General features: G+C 41.8%; 1 protein-coding gene across 5 annotated transcripts in view; it reads right to left on the bottom strand.

The window, feature by feature from the left end:
- The window catches only part of ctnnd2a (catenin (cadherin-associated protein), delta 2a), a 229627-nt gene that overhangs the window by 202594 nt on the left and 6716 nt on the right, over nt 1–20317 (bottom strand). The window lies entirely within an intron of this gene.

Genomic DNA, 20317 nt, shown 5'->3' on the forward strand with positions numbered 1-20317 from the left:
CACACCGTAGCCTGAGGGACTGTTTCGACAATGAAGTACCTACTCAGCACAAGCTTGTATTAAGTGCAGTACAACAGCTTAAAGCATCACATTGTCATCATTTCCACATTGGGTTTCAAAGAATAATGCTGCTACCACTGGACACACTATCATGAACTGACGGTGATCACCTGCGTTCATTCTTCTTTTTATCTTTACTGTGAAAACCTGCTCAGACATTTCCTATATATCCCAGAGAGCATCTGGACGGACATCGTGGGATCACTTTTGTTTTCAGGTGTGAGTTACTCACGTCTGTGGAAGCAGCCGGAATGATACTGACAGAGGAGAGGTCCTATGTTCTCGGATGAGCCAGAGTCAGTCTTTTTATTTATAATGTAACCTGCTCGAGGCTACATTAAACTGTTGAGGCAAGAGGTGTTATACAACGGATTACTCCTGAGAGGCTGTCACCAAAATCTGATGATCACCACTGATGTTTTCAGATAGCAGATTTTTTTTCCTGCTACCAAACTCAACTCCACTGCGCCAGTTATATGACGCATGCCACTTCAGCCAGTCAGTGTGAAGCAATGTCTTAAAGCAAGCCTTGCACTGCAGCCCAGAAATGCAAGATACATTGCAAAAAGAGTTTTAGCAGTGTTGCATTGTAATGTGCTGTAAGACCACAAAGGCTATCATGTAGTTTGTAGACTTAACAGCTTCAGTCCCATATATATTAGGCATCTTCTCAAAAGAATAAAAAAAAAGGCTGAGTGCCAACCGCGTGTGCTTCACTGACTCTCAACAACACAAGTTTTTTCCTTGTATTTCTTATATATAGAAGAGTTATAGAGTTATAGAAGTTCTTGTATTCTGTCACTGTCATGTCACTGGCTGAGTAGTTCACATTACAGTATCATTTAGCTCTGGCTCTGGTCCAGATAAAATTAAAAGGAATGTATATTTAGTCCATATGGCAGGAAAATTTCATCAAATTTCATACTATGACGATACGTTTGTGTGTGTGTGCATAACAGTCGGCTCAAGAGCAGCAGACAAAATTTCTGTTTCAGGCAACAATAAGTGCAAATGTAATATTCACCTCTCATAATCTTGGAACCAGTTCCAAATCAGAACAGGTTCTTCAGCCCAGCCTTTGGCGGAGGACTTTATTTTCTGTGGCCCAGCTTTATTAAGAAAAACACACAAAAAGCTGTTGTGCACTGTATACAGTCAGTATTCAGTCAGTGTTTCCTTTGATACGCTTACACAGGCACAAAAGGAGCTAATGCACTGTATCACATTTCAAAGACAAATGCTTCTAAAATGGCTCAGTGTGACATGGCTGTTCATGCATATTAGACTACGTTTTTATGATACAAAGCCACTCTCTGAAAATTCTGGGTTTTGATGGGGAGTCTCTTAACCCAGCATGAAGAATTCAAGGAAAGACAAACACATGTACACACACAGCTACGTAAGTGCAGTTCATCCATTGCTGTGAGCGATTCGGTTTTATCCAGACTGACTCGTGTCAATATGTTCATTTAGCTAGAATCTCAAACAGAATTCCATACCCATCAAACCTGTATAATTCTCCAAGAAATGGTTACTCATGTAATGTTCTCCTGTTTATGACACTCAAAATGAGGGACATGGAAATTCGACTTGATAGAAACGTCTGACTCTCTGAGTTTTGAATATATTGTAACTCATTAGCTGAGCGCACTTCATCAGCATCCTCTAGAGCTCAAATAATAATTATCCTGAACATAAGGCTAATAATGCTAATGTCATCAGAATGAGGCAAAGCTTGGAAAATGAAGAAATAATAATTATAATTTCCACACCCAATTTCCCCAGCCAATCACTCCTGATTTCCAAAGACTGCTTTGCCTTTCAAAGATTATTCCCAGAGTCTGCCACATATGAATGTCTTAGATGATTGATGGCTCCAATTTACCTCCATGTAACGTCTAATATTAAACTCTGAATAATGCATAATTCAGTCAGCACTACTGAGGAATGGCAAGGGTGCGTGGACAAACACGCGCACGCACACACCACATCGCGACTCACAGTGGAGGCTGTGCAGACGAGCACATAAACATTTTTAAATATGCAGACACACCCACAACCACAGATAGATGGAGTATTCCTGTGAGCAGGCTGTCCCAAAGCTGAAATCAAGAACACTAAAACTGTGATGAAAAACATTGGGGTTTTATTATTTTTTCATGTGCTTTACATATTCATTGATTCAATCCGAAAGGGGCCACTCCTGGAACTGCACAAAGAGGTTCAAACTCCTCCTGTGGTCAAAGTTCAAAGACGTTACACTCCAGGGTGTCAAAGGAAATTTTAATACAAGGATTCTTCTTAGCGCCTTGTCGTCAAAGTTATAGTGCCTTAGAGAAACCGTCTGTGTTGTTTTCATTATAGATTTCATTCCAGACAGCTGTCAGACAGTCCAGATCCTGACATCTGCATCATTAATCTTCACTGATAAATGACCGCTGAAACGCAGCATGTCATGTTAGCCTGCGTAGTGTTCACTTTCTTTTTTATTTGCCAAATTAAAAAAAAAGATCGGAAATAAAAAATTCATTTGTGAGCCATAATGCTGATTAATGAGTGGAGGGTTTTAGGTGAACAGATCCTTTATACACAAGGCTTTTAATGGCAACACAAGTTTCAAAAATTCCACAATACAAGATGATGTCAAAATGTGTTGTAAAGTGGTGGGAGTGTGAGTTTCAGGGCCATCCTGATACAAACGCTCAAGTTCTTACTTTAAAACATCACACAGGGATTTAGTGGAATCAACTAATCTTTAGTAATTAACAGAAACAAAGTTTTATTCATTCATTCCTTCATTTTTTAAGTTAATTCAACTTAAAATTTCATTTTTTTTATACCACTAAAGACATTACAGGAAAAAAATGTATGACTTGTGTGTTTTTAATGAATATCAAGCTTCTGTCTGCTTCTGTGTCTTTTCACAGCAATGACAAGAACACAAACCACAAAAAAAGGCCGGAAACAAATGCAGTCAATACCCCCCTATACATCTGATTACACAAGCGATTGGAGCAGCATTGCATGATGTCTTTGCCTGATGTCTGCTCTGATGCAAAAACTGCTTCAAAAGCACCATGCAGTTCTTTGTGTCAAATAATAAACTGAGCGTACAGACAAAAACAAATCTGACTGTGATGTTTGTTCGTGTGACCAAACACCTATTAATTCAACTTGATCCCTTACATTTCTTGAAGTAAAAGTAACTGGTTTTACATGTGAGATGGATTGACTAATTATTCAACTTCCAATGTTATGCACAGGCAGCACATGCATTTAGAGAAGTTAAACAGCAAAGCACACATTAGACTGTCAGTTACAAATCAAAGAGGTATTTTCCAATGGCTCCATCTTTCATGAAAGTGTTGCAGTAGCAAATGTCCCAGTGAGTTATGATTTTGTTTAAATCTAAAAAAAAAAAAAAATAGCAGAATTACACCATAATATATAATTTTCGTATTTGTGTGGGCACATCACCAGCAGACTTACGGCACAGAACGCACATTCACCACAAATATGATCACTCACATATAAAATTATGCATGAGTGCAAATTTGTGCAAATCACCAAACAGCTACAAAATCATATGAATTTGTGCTTTTTTAAGCATTTTGATGCTCGTGTAGTCCCAGAGGCTAAGAGCTCATAAATGTGATAAAAGGAATAAAAGTGTGAACGTCCGCATGCACGTCTTCAAAAAGTGTATTGGTGATTTGTCAAACTTGTGTTTGGAGAAACGAACAAACTCAGATAACCCCAGAAGAGGCGTAAGCAGAGCACAAAGTGAGACTGAAGCTGGGTGTGGCTCACGGCTCCAGCAGCTTCACTGATTCAGGAGGCTGATCACAGACAACTGTGATCTGACGCCTTAGGCCTGTTTTGCTCGCTTTCAAAGCCCCAGTGCAAGCAGTCAACAGAGACGGCAACACTGATTATTTCGATCAATACCTCCAGCTACTGCTCCTGTTGCACTTCTATGATATATTCCAACGTATTACTCTAAATACACCAATTATTATCGCTAAAATTAATATTCAATGGATTTCTCTTTAAGGAGAAAAACAAATATATCTCAAAATGTTGTTGTTGTTGTAGCCCGGAGCACTGAAAGTGCAGCACATACAAATCTACAGACGTACACACCAATGCACTCACATATACTGTATATGCACACTGCTCAGTCAGGCAGCAGGGAAGCAGCAAGATGGTTGACCTAGATTGGGCGCTGGGTTTGAAGACATGCAGGAGAAACCATCTGCATACAAAGTCAGAAATCTCTATTCCCACAGTCAGAGAAACCATAAAGAGGTAAAAAGTATTCCAACTTTTTTTTCTTGCTACAGAATATTGTAAACTTTCCCCCCTATAGTTCTTGAGTTTGACGTTAGGAAGGCAGGAAGGAGAGCAGGAAAATGAGACGGACAGGAGACAGGAAGGAGAGAAACGTAGTCGGACAAACGGACATACAGAGGAGCCCAGACCTACTGTACTGTCTATACAGGTACAGGAGTGCAACATCTGACAATTAGGAACGTGTTCCTTCATAGACAAGTAGAACACACGTCGTTTTGAGTGGACAAAAAAAGAAGATCTGTTTGCAAATTAATTTGATGTTATGAAAATAAGAAGTTGGAACATGAACGTGCTGTTGCTGCCAAATTGCTGTGAAGCGTGTCATTCTCCATAAATGCAGACACTTCTTGGGCCAATCACAGTGTCAAGATGCATCATCTCTCTCAAGCTTCATCACATTTGGGCCAATGGGATCTGAGACATTACATTTGACTTGCAAATTCTGACCTTAAATTATGGCACCCTTATTAGTTCGATGGCAATAACACAGACTCGAAAATGATTTGAAGCCTCAGAGTCAAAGGCAGGTCAACGCAGGCCGTGTCTTAAATGAAACAAAGCAGCGCTGGTGAGGGGATGAAATGGGGATAAGACTTTTGGTGATTACTAATGCAGCTCTGTGCCTTGTGCCTGGAAACAATGACGGCTCATAAGCAGGTTTCATCACCTTGACTGGCAGACTAATAGATACTGCGGCTCATTAACGCGTCTGCAATAATACTGTTGCCTCCCAAAGCCAGAGCTGTCAGCAGGAAGGCAGCGTGCCACAGATTCCACTGTCACCTCTGAAACCCAAGATGGGATACATACAGGAAGTTAGAGTAACTCACCCACTCACAGCAACAAAGATGGAGACGACGGAATGGGGAGAAAACAGTAGAGGGTACGAGCAAGAGACGCAGAGTGATGAGGAGGATAAGACGTAAAAACAGGGTGGAAGAGGATGAAGGGGTAGCACCAAGACAAAGGAGAGGGTAGGAGAGAAGATGGGAAGAAATCAGACCTTTCCTGCGCCTCAGTTCTCTCTTTTGTCTCACACCTTCCTCTGACTCCCTTCACACCTGTCAGAACAATGTGCACCTGATAATCTCCTTATAATCGGCATACTGCCAACTGCACACACGCACACAGGATGCAAACAAACAGTCTTTCCTTCCTTTGCAGTCTGACACTAACCAAACTGTTTTTCTCAACAAAGTGGAAAATCTTGCACAGGAAAGAGGGGCAAGTGTTTTAACAACATTGTGACAATAACCAGGAGGGGCTTGTGGGAAATGTGGTCTCCCTTTTATGGAACAGTGTCACTGGTTTCCTGTATGTGCATTCAAATATAACAATTTATCAGTAACATATTGATTTGATGTTTAATCCCCCATCCGCACGTCACACTTAGGTGACTGAATAAGCTGTATGACATGGTTCAGTGATGGTGTCCACTGCTCCTGGATTTGTCCTGCCATCAGCCAGGATCATTTGTCTTCACGTGTCAGTCAGTCAGCCAGCAGGCCAGCCATTTGTCCACTCTGTCTCTTTTTCGGTTTCTCTTTTTCTGTCTTTTTTTATTTAATTCCTTCTCTGAAACGTAAACACATTTGCTCATGCATAAAAACAGAGATTCCCCCACACATATGTATATTTGCTTTTCTTTCATTGCCCTCACTACTTTGAAGAAAGATCACATAATGATATCCTACATCCCACTCACTCTCTGACTTACATGTTTGGGACAGACACTTGTGGTATATGTTCATGTGGAACATTCCCACTCTTTTATATATTATGTAAACCTGTTGACAGTTCAGGAGCCACAGTATTTGCAATGACAGATTGCATGAGGAAGAAGCCATTTCATATGTTAAGAATAGCATATGCATTCCCTGAAGCATGCAAACGCATGCATATAATGATGTGCAATATACTCAAATCCATTTATAGCAATGAAAAGCAACAGTCTGTCCTCTAAGAAAGACAGGGACTTAACGCTAACAGCTAGCAGCTGCCCGAGGGAAGGCCACTCATAGCTCCCAATGTTTCTTTAAATTAACTGAAAGCTTCCTTTACGCCTCAGAAGCATTGTCCATGACTTACAGTCCTGTGAGGGAAACAAAGCACTATGTATAAACACTGTTTGCAAACCTTTACCAATGCAGAGCATCTCCTGCAAAGGCCTTTAATAGCCTGATTTTGGGAAGGACCAAATCTGCAAGAAAATGAAACAATACGTGGTCTTCATCTCACCCCTGGGATGTGGCAGCGTATCACAGTGTCGTCCAATTATATTTTTATGCCTCTATATTTCAAAACTCCATCAAAGTAAATGCTTTTCCTGTCTCACCATGGTGAAAGTGAAACACCCATCCCACATGCCCACTGCTTCTGCCTGCAAGTCCTGTTCAGGGTGTTAGCATGCCAAAGAGAACACAGCAACATGACCCTATTGCACTTGCTTAACAAAAATCCTAATTATACAGTGACACTGGACAGCTTCTTAAGAACTTATTTCTTCTTCTGAAGTGCCACAATCTACACTTTTTCTTCATGGGAGAGATACACTGGAGATAATTACTTTTAAGTAATATGATAGCGCCTTTGTCTCTCTGTTAATATTTTTTTTATTTCTACGCCTCAGCACAATCCTGCTGGCCCTGCTGGAGAAATTAAGCCTCATTACCCCCATGCCCACGAGCGCAGCCAAATATTGTATGTCTTGTTCAAGCTGAGGCCACCTCGAGCAGCTCGAAAACCTTCATTAATGTAATTGATGGGAAAGTCTGGCTCCACTGCTATGGGCAACTAGTTCCAAAAAACGAGCCTTGGTAATTTTGCTTTTTGGAAAATTGATTGACATTAATAATGAGTGGGCTTTGGCTGGCTCTTTGAGACCCTGTAGTGGAAATCAGGCTGGTGATAGCCAATGCTTGACATAAAAGCTCCAAATATAACTGCAGACGGCAGCTATTTGCTATAGAGGGACATCCTGGAGCTGTCCGTGGTGCTGAAAAACACTGCTACCCCGATGTTTCTCTCCCTGCGCTCACAACACAAAGATATGTTACACTTAAAAGGAGCTTCAGTCTTTGATACAGTGAATAAAGAAACTCAGCGAACACAGGCACTATATACTGCTGAGGTTCACTCAGGATCATACATCCAATTTGTTAAGTCTATTAACTTAGAAAAAATTGTGAGCTGCTGCGAATAAAAGAAAAACTTACATGAACCTTCACTTATGCTTGTACATTCAAACACCCCGCATGAGCACGTTATCCCTCTGAAGGGCTTGGAATCCAAGAAAAACACCATCACGCCTCACTCTTAACTCATCACTCACAAATGTCTGCACAATTATCATCTGAGCCACTGACTTTTGCAGAGCACTAACCTGTTAATGCCAGAGATGGATTCCCAGCACCTCTGACAGGTGGAGAGATAGCGTGACCGGACTGAAAGGAGCGCTTCTAAAAGCAGCGCCACCGTATCCCATCTTAAACACTTACCGGAGACACAGAGAGGAAGAGGGAGAACGTGTGTGACAGATCACAAGACATTACAGACAGAGAGCAATGAGGGTGCAGCGGGTTCAGTTGATAACCTTGACCGCGATAGTCATCATGAGCTGTCTTGTAGTGAAGATATGATTGGCATTCAAAGGGGATAGGAGCCAACATTTACCTGGGTGTTATCTCTGAGACAGCAGGCCTGAGTCAGGCTGTGATCTAATGAAAGAGTGCATTCCTCTGAGACAGGACCAAAGGGGGGAATGAGATACAGGACCAAAGAAAAATGGGTGGCCGTTTCGTATCTGACTTTTTAAAATTTCTTTTTACATACTGTAGTAAACATGAGAATGCTAAGATTCAAGCGCAAATTGCAACACACAAATACAGGCCTTCAATAAACCTGTCCTCGTCACTTATTTCTGCCTGCTTCTGACATCGCTCCCAGCTGTTTTTGTTCTTGTTTGCATTTCTCTCTCCAATCTACAGTGTGATGTCAGCCCCCCCCCCCACCCCCACTAAATAAGTAGGGCATCTACTTGGAGAGTGGGAGATCAAAACTGACAGGGGTCGGGATTCTCAGCGAGCTGGCTGGATAGACACAGAGAGGAAGAGGGAAAGTACGGGAAGAGGCATGAAAGGAGAGGACAGAAAAGAGAGTGAGGAAGAGAGAAGGCTGCCCCTGCTGCAGTCTGATAATCATGTGAGCCTCTGCGAGTTTCAAACACAATCTGCTTGCACATACACACTCAAACACACACGGTGTGTTTAAATTGGTTGCATAACTAGCTGTTCTACAAACCAAAATAGATACATACAGTATAAATACACAGCTTCACTACTTTGGATCCAGTCGCCAGCTGGGAAAATTTTGGGTGGGAAAGTAAATTCAAACCACAGTCCCTCTCTCCAAACACTACTTTTAATTGCCCTTGGACAAAGCTTCGACGCCGTGGTGATACTCCTTTGTGACCAGCAGCACAAAAAGCAGCTACCAATAGAAAATAAGGTGGGTTTCCTTGCAAAAAATTGTAAACTGACATCCAATTTCCTAAAAGGAAATTACTGCCAGAAGAAATATCCACTCTTACAAGTCTGTTACAATTCAATTTCACTTACAAAACCAGTTTTCTTTTTTTTAAGGAAAATAACATCTGTGGCATTCTAATATTGATTCATTTTAAGATGCAAATAACACATCAATCCTCTATACGAAGCAAAACTGTAAGTACACTACAGATTTGACTGTGACCCAAGAGATGCTCATATCGCTGCTCCAGTCCATCCCCGGCAGCTTCCCATTTATAATGTAGCTTACCACAATATAAAGTTTTATTATTTCCATCCATAGCAGAGGCTTCTGTTGGCTGTAGAGCTCGCCACAGTATGAAACCTATAAAGCCACGGTGTAGAGGCTGCGCTGTGGCATGAGAGGAAGAGCATACCCCTGAGAGTTGGATGAAAGGGGCCGGGAGCTGTCAGGAACATGGCTATATCAACACATCCACACACCCTCTCCCTCAGAGCCTTGACATTTAATACATATGTAATTTACATAAGGTGACAGCGCTCGCAAGCACACACAAAAAGGCATTCTGCATTTACATATAAGAGCCATGAAATCACCTGTAAGTAAAGATATTATGGAGACAAAATCACCGGCTCTCAGTATATTAGAAGCCTTTACCTATCGAATGCTTGCTAATAATCTTAGAAACTGTCAAAACAGTTAATGCTGCTGTATCATACCAGTAATTCAGCTGCAATAGAAAAAGAAGACGGTGTACATGCACAGATTTAGAGGTTTCTGACTCTGCATGTTATGAATAATAGCTATATTCCTTATTACAACCATCAGTAAGTCAAGTGCATGCCACTGCTAGCTGCAGTATTAGTTCCTTAAATCATTAATTCATCAAAAAGCTAAACTGTATGCATCTGAGACAAGCATCTGAGAAGTGTAGACAGAAAGTGTTAGTGTTCGTGGTGAGGGCAAATTAAATGGATACAACATATGCTTTTGCTATCTGATGTGCGATGCATGCATGTGAACAGCTGACACCCATGAGCACGAGGACACACGCGAGGCTTGGATGTTATTTTCACGCTCTTCCAGCCGCTCAGAGCAGAAAGTCCTCCTGCTGGTAGTGTTTGATCCCACTAGGATGCCGTACATCTGTCAGAGGAAGGGAGATCCCACTGGGGCTGTGCAGCTTCAGTCCTATCAGCATGACGTCATCCTCTCGCTCTGCTCTCCCTCTCTCGCTGTCTCAATCCCTGCCCTCCCTCTCTCCTCTCCCTCCTTTTCCTTCCCTCCTCTCCTCCCTTTCTTCATGTCTTTCATGCACCGCTGTCATGTCTCCGGTATGGAGAGACGGTTCTGCTGCAAGTGCAGTATTTGAATGTCTTTTGCTGTTTTGTGATGTAAATCAGTGGGCATCAAAGTTCTAATTTGTTTTGTTGATCTACAACATCTTTTTGTTTGCGGCTGTGCCTGTCACGCAGCATCTGTCCCATCACTGCCAGTTATATAATAACAGGATTCTATATGTTTGATATATGAATGTGTGTGTGCAGTATGCAAATGTGTGCGGCAGGTGTGTGTGTGTGTGTGGAAGAATTGTCGCTGCGCTGGCATTTCTGTTCTAATGTTGTTGTCCTATTCTCTGTCTTATCAGCCACTGAACACATTCCTCCAGACAAATGCATGAGCAGTGTCTGTGTGTGTGCGTGTGTGTTTGTGCCATTTTTAGCCATAATTGCGACTGTTTGTTTGGCAATGCCTGAATAAGTGCGCAACATCATGTGCAAGAATGTGTGTGTCTGTCAGAGAGACAGTGAAGAGGACAGAGAGAGAGAGAGAGAGAGAGAGAGAGAGAGAGATAAAGGCATTCATGTGCTTGCTCTCTCTGGGTCCAAAGCCCTTGGGTGTCACAGAGGAGTTCCACTGTGTTAATCTCTGTGTAATAACTGAATCACAGGGAAAACAATAGAGCTCTCTGTCCCTTTTCACAAGCCAAAAGGCCTTGGGGCAGCTGGTTAGTCTGTCTAACTGTGTGAGTACAGAATGTGTGTATGCGACAGTGCACGCACACACACACGTGTATGGCTGAACCCAGAAAGCCAGACATAGAGCGCTCTGTCTGATCTGAGTAAAGTAAGCGAGGTTAGGAGGTGTTTCTGCGTGAATCCTGACTCATGCTTTCTAAACAAGTTTCCACGAAAACAAAGACGCGACGGAACACTCAGTTCATTGTAAGTCCGATGCGTCAGGATAAAAAAACGACGAGACGATCAGAGCGTACCGTTCGCAATGTGACTTTCGGAGATGCCGTGTCAAGTTCAACCCCTGCTACTCCATTGTCACTCATTAAAAAGCATTCAGGATATTCTTTCTCTTTCATTCCCTCTGTTCCTCCGAGGTGTGATCAGGCTCTCAGTAGCTGCTATTGCTGCAGGAGACATATGGGACCTCAGTGAGTTGTTAACCTCCTGGCATGACTGTTCCCTGGACCAGTGTGTGTGTGTGTGAGTGTGTGTGTGTGTGTGGGGGGGGGGATAGATGAGCAGAGACAAGATACACTGCTTGATTTGGAGTGAGAGAGAGGAAAAGGTAATCATTATCTGTTCATTCAGCACCTAAATAAGAGGAGAAAGCTGTCAATGTTTGAGCGTTGGTTGAGTCTAATCCATTTGAGTCTCCTCAAGTTCTTTTGCTAGAAGCATCAGGGGTTTCACACAAAGACCAACAAAACATGCCACCCCCATGCGATAGCCTTGATAGGCTGCAGACGCTAAGCACAGCGAGTCTAGTCGCATTTGGTGAACAATGGTTTCCAAGGAAACGGACAACAAATCAGGCTCAGACGTAAATAGGAATGTGTTGCAAAAAATGTGAAAGTTAAACAAGCTGAGACTTGAAGTATAAAACAATCATCATTATAAGGGACGATTAGTTATGCAAGACCGGAGCATGAAATGAGGACGTACATGATCTTTGGTTTATGCTGCTTTGCCGGATGTGGGGTCACAAAATGAATGATGGCGGTTAGCAGGACAAGTCAAAGAGCCATGAAGTGGCAGTAAAGATACACCAGTTTGATCGTGAAGAAGAATGAATCAAAATCTGTCATTATGGATCATCTTAAACATTTTATTTCTTTTTACCGCCAGCACTAAGTCAGTCTGTTACATGAACTAAACTAGTCATACTGTGAGAGTGAGAACTGGCTGGCTACCATCAGAAAGCTGTTTGCTTGATGGGAGAGATCCAATACAGGAGATCAAGATTGCCAAATTGCCTTTTCAGCCATTTGTCTTTGTTTTTGTTCTTTCTTGTCAACAGGACAAAACTGCAGCGGCAAAACACCTCTGCACAGAGACGAAGAAGAGGAGGGAGAGGAAGAAGAGGAGGAGGAAGAAGCAGTCACACTGCTTTCTCCTCTGTGTTTGCATTCACAAACACACCGCAGTACACCCGCAAGCACGAAACTGTGCACTGACTAAATTACTGCCAGACACTACAGAAAACATCTCACACTCGTAACGGCAGCAACATTAATCAAGTGCAAAAATTAACAGCATGATGAATTTGACACACATGCTTGTTTAATTTTAATCACGCAACATCTGCCGTGTATCCTTCATGTTCTCTGTCGGCGTGATTTATATCTAAGTATTTACCTCAGTCTGGAATCGATTATGATTGGCTGGAGGTTGTTCATTATGTTTGGTTAAGTCAAGTGAAATCAGACACCTCCGAATGCATGCACCTGCTAGATTTACATCTCGAAGCTAATTGATTTTTTTGTTGTTGTTGTCCTATCCTGTCCACGCCTTGGCAACAGAGAAATATAATGCAAATAGGAACACACAATAACTATGAATGCACTTTAGAGTTAAATTTATCCAATTAACTTTCTCTATACAAAGCACCGGCACGCTGCTATATAATGACGTTATTGATTTCGCTTCGACCGAAGGTTTACTTCAGAGATTTGAGCAATAACAAGGAACTCTGTTATATATTCAGGCTTCAGTCACCCCCACACCAATATGTACAACAGGCTGCTACTATGAAAATTTGAATTTCAAATTCATATTCCCCCTCCAACAGGTCATAATGAGCAGGCTTTAATGATAGATCAGCCCTCTCCTCAATAGGCCGCAGGCAATGATGAGATCTTGCCTGTCTGGTTATTCCTGCACGAGCCTATGCCACATAAATAAATAAATGTTAAAAAAAAAAAAAAAAAATGAATGAACCTGAACATGTTTGATAAATGAATATGAAAAATAGAACCAAGCCATGAGAATTAGATTACGCACGCAGATTAAAAGAAATTCTAAGAAATAAAAAATGCATTTGCGAAAAAAAAAAAAACTGCAGAGCAGTTGTTGGCATTGTCAGACTGACGGCATGCAAACTGTAAGTGAAAGCCACTTCACCATACACGCACTGCAACCGCACAAAGTATCTACAGTCATATTAGTCTATTATTGATCAAACAGAATCAGTACTTCTTCCCGCTGTACTTTGATGTGCACTTCACAAAGTCTAATCCCCTCCCTCTACTGGACCATTACATCACTCCAAGCCTGCAGCGAGTTGGTGATCTCTGTGCTGTCATAGCAACCAAACCCTGCTAATAATTACCACGGCTTCTCTACAACTGGACCTCCGTGGCACCCTGGACTCTTGCTGGTGACCTGCTGACCCTCGACTTACCCTGCAGTATGTGCAACAAAGACAAAAGAACAAGACAGTGGGCGTAGGATCTTTCATTAAAGTATGTGCACTGGGATACACTCACTGTGTGTGTACTTGCTCATGCACACCTATAATATGTGCATGAGCCATACACGACACGGAGCTGTCTCCAATCAGCCCTCACCAGTTGGCCGACTAAGACCGTCCACCACTGGCCATGAAGCTGAGGGTGGTGCACCTTGGCTGGAGAAGCTGTCTTAGTGAATGTACCATAATGGGAGAAAGAGCAACACAGCCTGACTAACCACCAATGGAAATCCAATTCGCTGCACAGTGTGACTGCAGAACATCTTCGCTGTGTGCAAAACAGAAAAGTGTGCGCTTGTGTGTTTCCATTACACATCAGCGTCACGAAAAGTTACTTCACTGACCCATCAAAATCACACTATATGGGGGGAAAAAGGAATTGACTCCTTCTAAAACAGTTGCAATACTCTCCTGGTGGAAGACATGGAAATGATGTAACGCTCTGAAACACTTGACGGGATCTAAAAACTTCCGCCCCTCGCCCCCCACCCCCCCCCCCCACCCCGTCATAACAGTTTAAGGCTTGGCGTGCTGGCAGGCTAAGAACCTCCAAGAGATCAAAGTCAGACACCTCACTGTGCCTTTGGTTTCATTAGACCTTGTGATCCCAGATTATTCAACAATTCAACAAACTTGTCACGCGTCACTGAAGACGAGCTTGAAATCAGTGTTCCAGCTTTTCAACCCTAACAGTATATAATTGAGCACACACTTTATTTCTTATTTTGGAAAGGAGACGGGTTTCCCTTATGAATACACACTTGGTAAACTGTGTGGCCTGAATAAGTGGCCCAAGTTGGCCCGCAGGCCATAGTTTGGCCACCCCAGAAGCTGGAAAATTGCCCCATCTGAAAACTACTCCTGATCCAGCAGAGAATGGGATTCATAAACGGTAAATGCCAAAGTAAAAATCACAACTATGTCATTTAAATGTGACCTTTCGACTGTGGAAACACTAATATTAACCATCTACCAGAAAGAAGGGTGCAAATAGGGGAGCCTGCCTGCAGTAAATATAATCCCCAGCTTTGCCTGCTATGTCCATGAAATCAATATCATTTTATCTATTGGAGAGACCCATAGAGTCTAATTCAGTAGAAAAAAAAAAAAAAAACTCTCTGAGCCAAAGGTTCCTTTACACAGAGACACTGAGAAAAAGCTCTTGCATCATGCCACGTCTGCAGTGCAGGTCAAATTAGTTGAATTAATATCACATAAGAAAGCTGGTAGCAGTGCAGCAGGGAGCTACTAACTCAACCCTCCCACCTCCACAGATTTCTGGCAGTAGCTCACTCTTTCCTGCAGTCTGTGTGTGTGTGTGTGTGTGTGTGTGTGTGTGTGTGTGTGTGTGTGTGTGTGTGTGTGTGTGTGTGTGTGTACAATTCCCTGGCTCCAAAGTGGATTTTTGTTGCAACTATAGCGTATATAATCAATTGTTTGTCTCTTGGTTTTAGAATATGTGTCGTCTTGTCTATCTGCAGTCCACAGAGAGAAAGCGAGGGGAGAAAAGAGAGATGAGAGTGACAGAAATGGTGTGTGTGCGCGTGTGTGTGTGTGTGTGTGTGTGTGTGTGTGTGTGTGTGTGTGTGTGATTTGTGCGATTTCTGTGCATTTCTGGGAATCTGCGAGTCTGTTTTTCTCAATCCCTTTCATAGGCCTCTCTCTGACACATAAAGACTTTCACTCCAAATGTCTGGCACGAGCCCAAACCCGGCAGATTTCGAGCCTAATTGGCCTAAACAACAGCGAGGGGTATCTTGTCTTTGCAAATGACTGTAGTTTTTTTGTTAAGAATGTGCGAGCAGCATTTGTTTGGTTTGTTTAAAGCCTTCACATGAAAAAAGTGGAAGCTCAAAATTAGAAAAAAGCACATGCAGATATAGCACATACTGTATAAGATAAATTAGGTGTAATTATAAAATAAATGACAGCTGAAGTTTAAGACCAGATGGCATTTGAAAATACTAAGTCACCATCACTTTGTTACTTTTTTTTTTTTTTATGGAGCATTGACAGTAACCCACGCATGACCTGTTTTTTCAGTCTCCCTCTCTGAGTGTGAAGCCAGTTATTGGTTAAAATGATCAAACCTCCTCCGCTTCTCTGATCTTCTCTTTGTCAGCGCACCTTCTACCGAGCCTGTGCCATCGAACAATAACGACACAGACACGCCCAGGCAACCCTATTCTTTTTTTGGTGTCTGCTACTAAGATACAGTGGCCAACATATTTCCAACAGATTCCAGCCATAATTGGTACGCACAGCAGCGAGGGGTGGCTTGGCTTCACCAACACTTTTTTTTTTTTTTTTAACCCATTTCACGATTGAAAACATTCCAAAACACAAAATGTTTTTCACTCCGTTTCTCGCAAGCGAGACACAGCAGAGCCGATGTACAACTGTGGTGCCACTGTGTACATACGCTGTTAGAAATTCATGAGCTGCACAATATCTAAGTTAATTTATATGCGGATATCAACAGAGAGTAGCTTGATGAATTATACATGGCAGATGCAACCCACAGAAGACAGATGAGCGAAATTAATGTGCACTTGCAGTTCTAGATCCTGGCCACAGTTGGGATCTGTACAGGATACCCATGCAGAACATATCACAGACAATGAAGACGTAACATCAAATGCTATTCATGAGGCAATTTGATGCCAAATGAGCACCCGAAGCATTCCCTTTGCTAACGAAAGCATCAGGACTCTGTGCAGCCCCATAAAACACTATACATATGTTGAAGAAAGAAGGTTTAAGTACAAATTTGACTGCAGTCTGGACTATGGGAGATCTTAACAATACAGTGAAAACAAAAGATGGAGTCTGATGACGTGAACTAGTGTGGGATCATAGGAGTTGCTGTCTTCATAGTTAAACAACCACCACTGCTGAGGAAAATCTATCTGATATGACTCACGAGGACGGGGTAACGTTTTGAAGTTTTACTTATATTTAGTCATATTGGACGACTTCCTTCCTCTCTCTGACGCATCGTCCAGTGTTTCCTGCATCATCGCTGACAGGCAACCAAATGAAACGCACCGTTACCTTGAATGAAATTTGAACTTTGCTGGAGACATTTGGGATAATCTAAGTACACAACTCAGCAAAACATGTAACGTAAGTCTAGTCTTATTTAGATAGCTTAATGTGGTATATTGTCTGTTTAAGCATCCTTGAGTAAGACACTGAATCCCCAGCTTCAGGAGAGTTGTAGGAAAGGAACAAATGGTTGGCTTAGTAATACCGTTTCCCTATTAACATTATAAATTTAAAGTAACCTCACTGCAAACTAGAGAAAATTACAAGGGGAGTTTTTGATAAACAGTTCCTTCATAATTGTAATTCAACCCAATGACTAATTAGTGTGCTCAATTACTGTGCTTCCTCAATTTAGTAATTCATACTCACAAATTACTTAATTTGTGCCTTAAAATCTTTAAATGTAGCCTCAAATTAATAGTGTTAAATTGTACCCATCCCCTTGACAATCTAGCTATGAACGGTTTGAACTAGTTTTATGTAAATCTTGGATGTATTTTAGCTGTTAAACACAACACTGGGTTATATTTAGTGTCCCCTTTAAGAAGGCATATTGCTGATTTTCCATAAAACATAAGGGGAACGGGCAAATTAAGAGATTTGAGGAGACAATTAAATAATTTAAAGGCAAAAATGACTCAACTAAGGGAACAAAATAAGTACACAGAGCTCATGTTTAGTTATTTAAAGGAATGATTTGTAATTTGAGGGCGCAAATTACAAATCTGAGGGAACATTTCTCAAAGGTTTATGCACTGGCGCCTCGCATGCTGTGAGTAAAATAAGAAGAATGCTTTATTTCCCCATCATTCAGGCTGTTGAATTTCATTGCCAAGTACCTCCAGCATCCACTGCATGCTTACGGATCTTAACATGAAGCATTCCTCTGCCTGATGCCTGTGATATATAATTCATGGCCCGGCTTCACAACAAAACATGCACCTTCATTTTCATCATCCTTTACTCCTGAATAACCCTGTGTTTTTGTGGCTCCGTGCAGCACAACAGTCCATGGGAGCTCCACTTATATTTTAATCTGAAAACACCCAGCAGAAGAAACCTGTTATGTTAAAGAAATTATTTTGTTGTCAGGCATGCTGCATAACAAAGGACGCCTCGGGAGGAACTGGGCATTAATAAAAACGCTGAATATCAGGACAGAGCATATACAGCTGGCACTGGTATGAGCTTTACTCGGAACAAGCACAATGTGTAGCTAGACAGAAAACCTGCCTTTGTTAGCTCAGGGACTGTGAAATGAAATCGAATAATGTGGACAGCAGGAGCTGAGGCTCGGCTGTGGATGTAGCTCTCCAGTGTCAACACACATCAATAAACAACCTAATAAAAAGCCCCGTGGTCAAAACATTATTTCGGCTGCCGTTCTCCTTTCAGATGTGCTGAAAACACTCGCAGCGAAATCCTCACTCAGCGTCTCCCTTATATATTGCACAATGTGGTCTGTGTCCTACAGGTGGTTGCTGTAGGTTCGCAGTCAGCGTGTCATGTCAAACTGCCATTTGCAGCACCTCTCACCTTCTGTCTCGTCTCGCCCTCATATCTCCTTCTTTTGCTGCCTCTGATCTCTGTCGCTAAACTTTCTTCTGTCTTGGTCGAGGTGGACACAAATCCACCCGCGCATAAACCCTACACACCAAGGCGATAAAATAAGACGGCTCGATCCAGAAATGGGCCATATTGGTCCGATCCTTATCTCTTTCTGTCTCTGTCTTTCCCATCGTTTCAATCAAATCCTTCTCTACAGATGTGAGAGGGCGTTTGATTGGCAGGTGGAAGTCGCCACAGCAATACAGGGCCGATAAAGATCAGTGTGTGCTGCTGATGGGCTGCCTGCTGATCTGACCACAGGCATCAGGTATGGCATTTATACCACTTGGCTGGCCTCGAGCTTTTAAGATAGAAATCCCACTCTATGTCTGTGTGTGTGTGTGTGTGTGTGTGTGTGTGTGTGTGTGTGTGTGTGTGACAGTTGGGGGGGATCAAGGATTACCCAAGATCTGGTGAATGAGAGAGTAAGGAAAGAAATATGAGCTTGGAAAAGAAACTAATACCCGGAAAGTAGAGATTATATTTTATATATGAACCCATTCATTTCTGAAGAATAATGCTGATATGTTTCACAAACTTTAAGGTGTATTGCATGCTTTAGTGTGCAGTAAAGTAAAGTAAGACTCTTTCAGAATAGTTCATTGTTAATATATAGGTAAGGTCAATTGCAGGATTTCACGCTAATATTGCAAAATGCTACTTCATGTTTGTCCCCATTGCTGAAATTAAGTGCTCATTAGTGCTTCACTGTGGGGTAGCAGCAGGACCCAGAAAGCAACTTTTATCAACTTTAGAAAGTGTAAACATCTTCACTCGTCCACTTGTTTATTACGGTAAAGATGATTTTAAGTTCTATACCAAATATTTCACAGCATGAGAGTGGTTTCATGTTCCCCATGCATTTTTTTCACTAGACTTTAGACGGGGCATGTACTCAATTAAAAGGCATCCTGTTCACATTTGAACCAAACAGATATTTATATTTTCCTTTTAAAGAGTTCAGATTCTTTACAAACTGATCCCTTTGATTCGTGCTTCATTTCTCTTTTGAAAAGCAAAAAGGGATTCATTACAGGCACTTTCAATAACTACTAGTATTTTATATATTTATTGATTTTTTTGTTGTCAGTAAAGTACAAAAACATCTGGATATTTGGAGGATGAACTGCTATGCTAGTGATTTATTGAAATAACACCTTTCATTAAATATCTGTTAGTTTTGACAGCAGTCAGATGGTATCATGTAACTGCCAATTACAGGTATCAGTTGGGATGTGCAATGCTAAAATATCTAACACAAAGTGTTTCTACTTGCAGTTAAACAACAAAATAAGCAGGGGACATGAATGCACATGAATGTCCGTCTAGTTTACAAGGCCTGCTGCCTTGTAAACAAGACTAATGTTGCACTCTTTGCTAATACAAAATGGAGTAAACTACCATTTACCCTTTACCATCTGAGAGGTGGTGTGAGAAAGCATTCAGTATTCAACACCACAGATGAGAAGACCATGGATAATGGTAAAGCTTTTAGCTGAAAATGCAGCTGCCTTACAGTAACTTTAACTTGCAACTCAAGCGAAGCAGCACTGCTGAAGAGAACCATGCAAAACCTTAAACACACACACCCTCACGCGCACAAAAGCCACAATGGCAAAACAGCAGTTGCGTCTGAAAAGTGCTGGCACTATTGGATGATATTAGCTGGACCTGATTTCAGGCTGCGTGCGAGTGAAGCTATGTGTCATTGTGTAGACAGAGAAAGGCAATGACGTGTGCGTTAAATGAACAAGCAAGAAATTAACACACACATACTTGCCCACGCTCACATCCAGGCGCAGGTGTTCATATCCTACCAAACATGTTATTTCCCACTTGATCAGCCAGAAAGATAATAGTATGTTGCTGTGCAAAGAGACTATAGATGAAGTCAAAAACAATATATCTCCCTGCTTCCTGCCACGTAACATGCCATTATTCCCTACCTCTTTTC

This window comes from Chaetodon auriga, chromosome 21 (genome assembly GCF_051107435.1).
Source record: "Chaetodon auriga isolate fChaAug3 chromosome 21, fChaAug3.hap1, whole genome shotgun sequence".
In the NCBI taxonomy this organism is placed as follows: Eukaryota; Metazoa; Chordata; class Actinopteri; order Chaetodontiformes; family Chaetodontidae; genus Chaetodon; species Chaetodon auriga.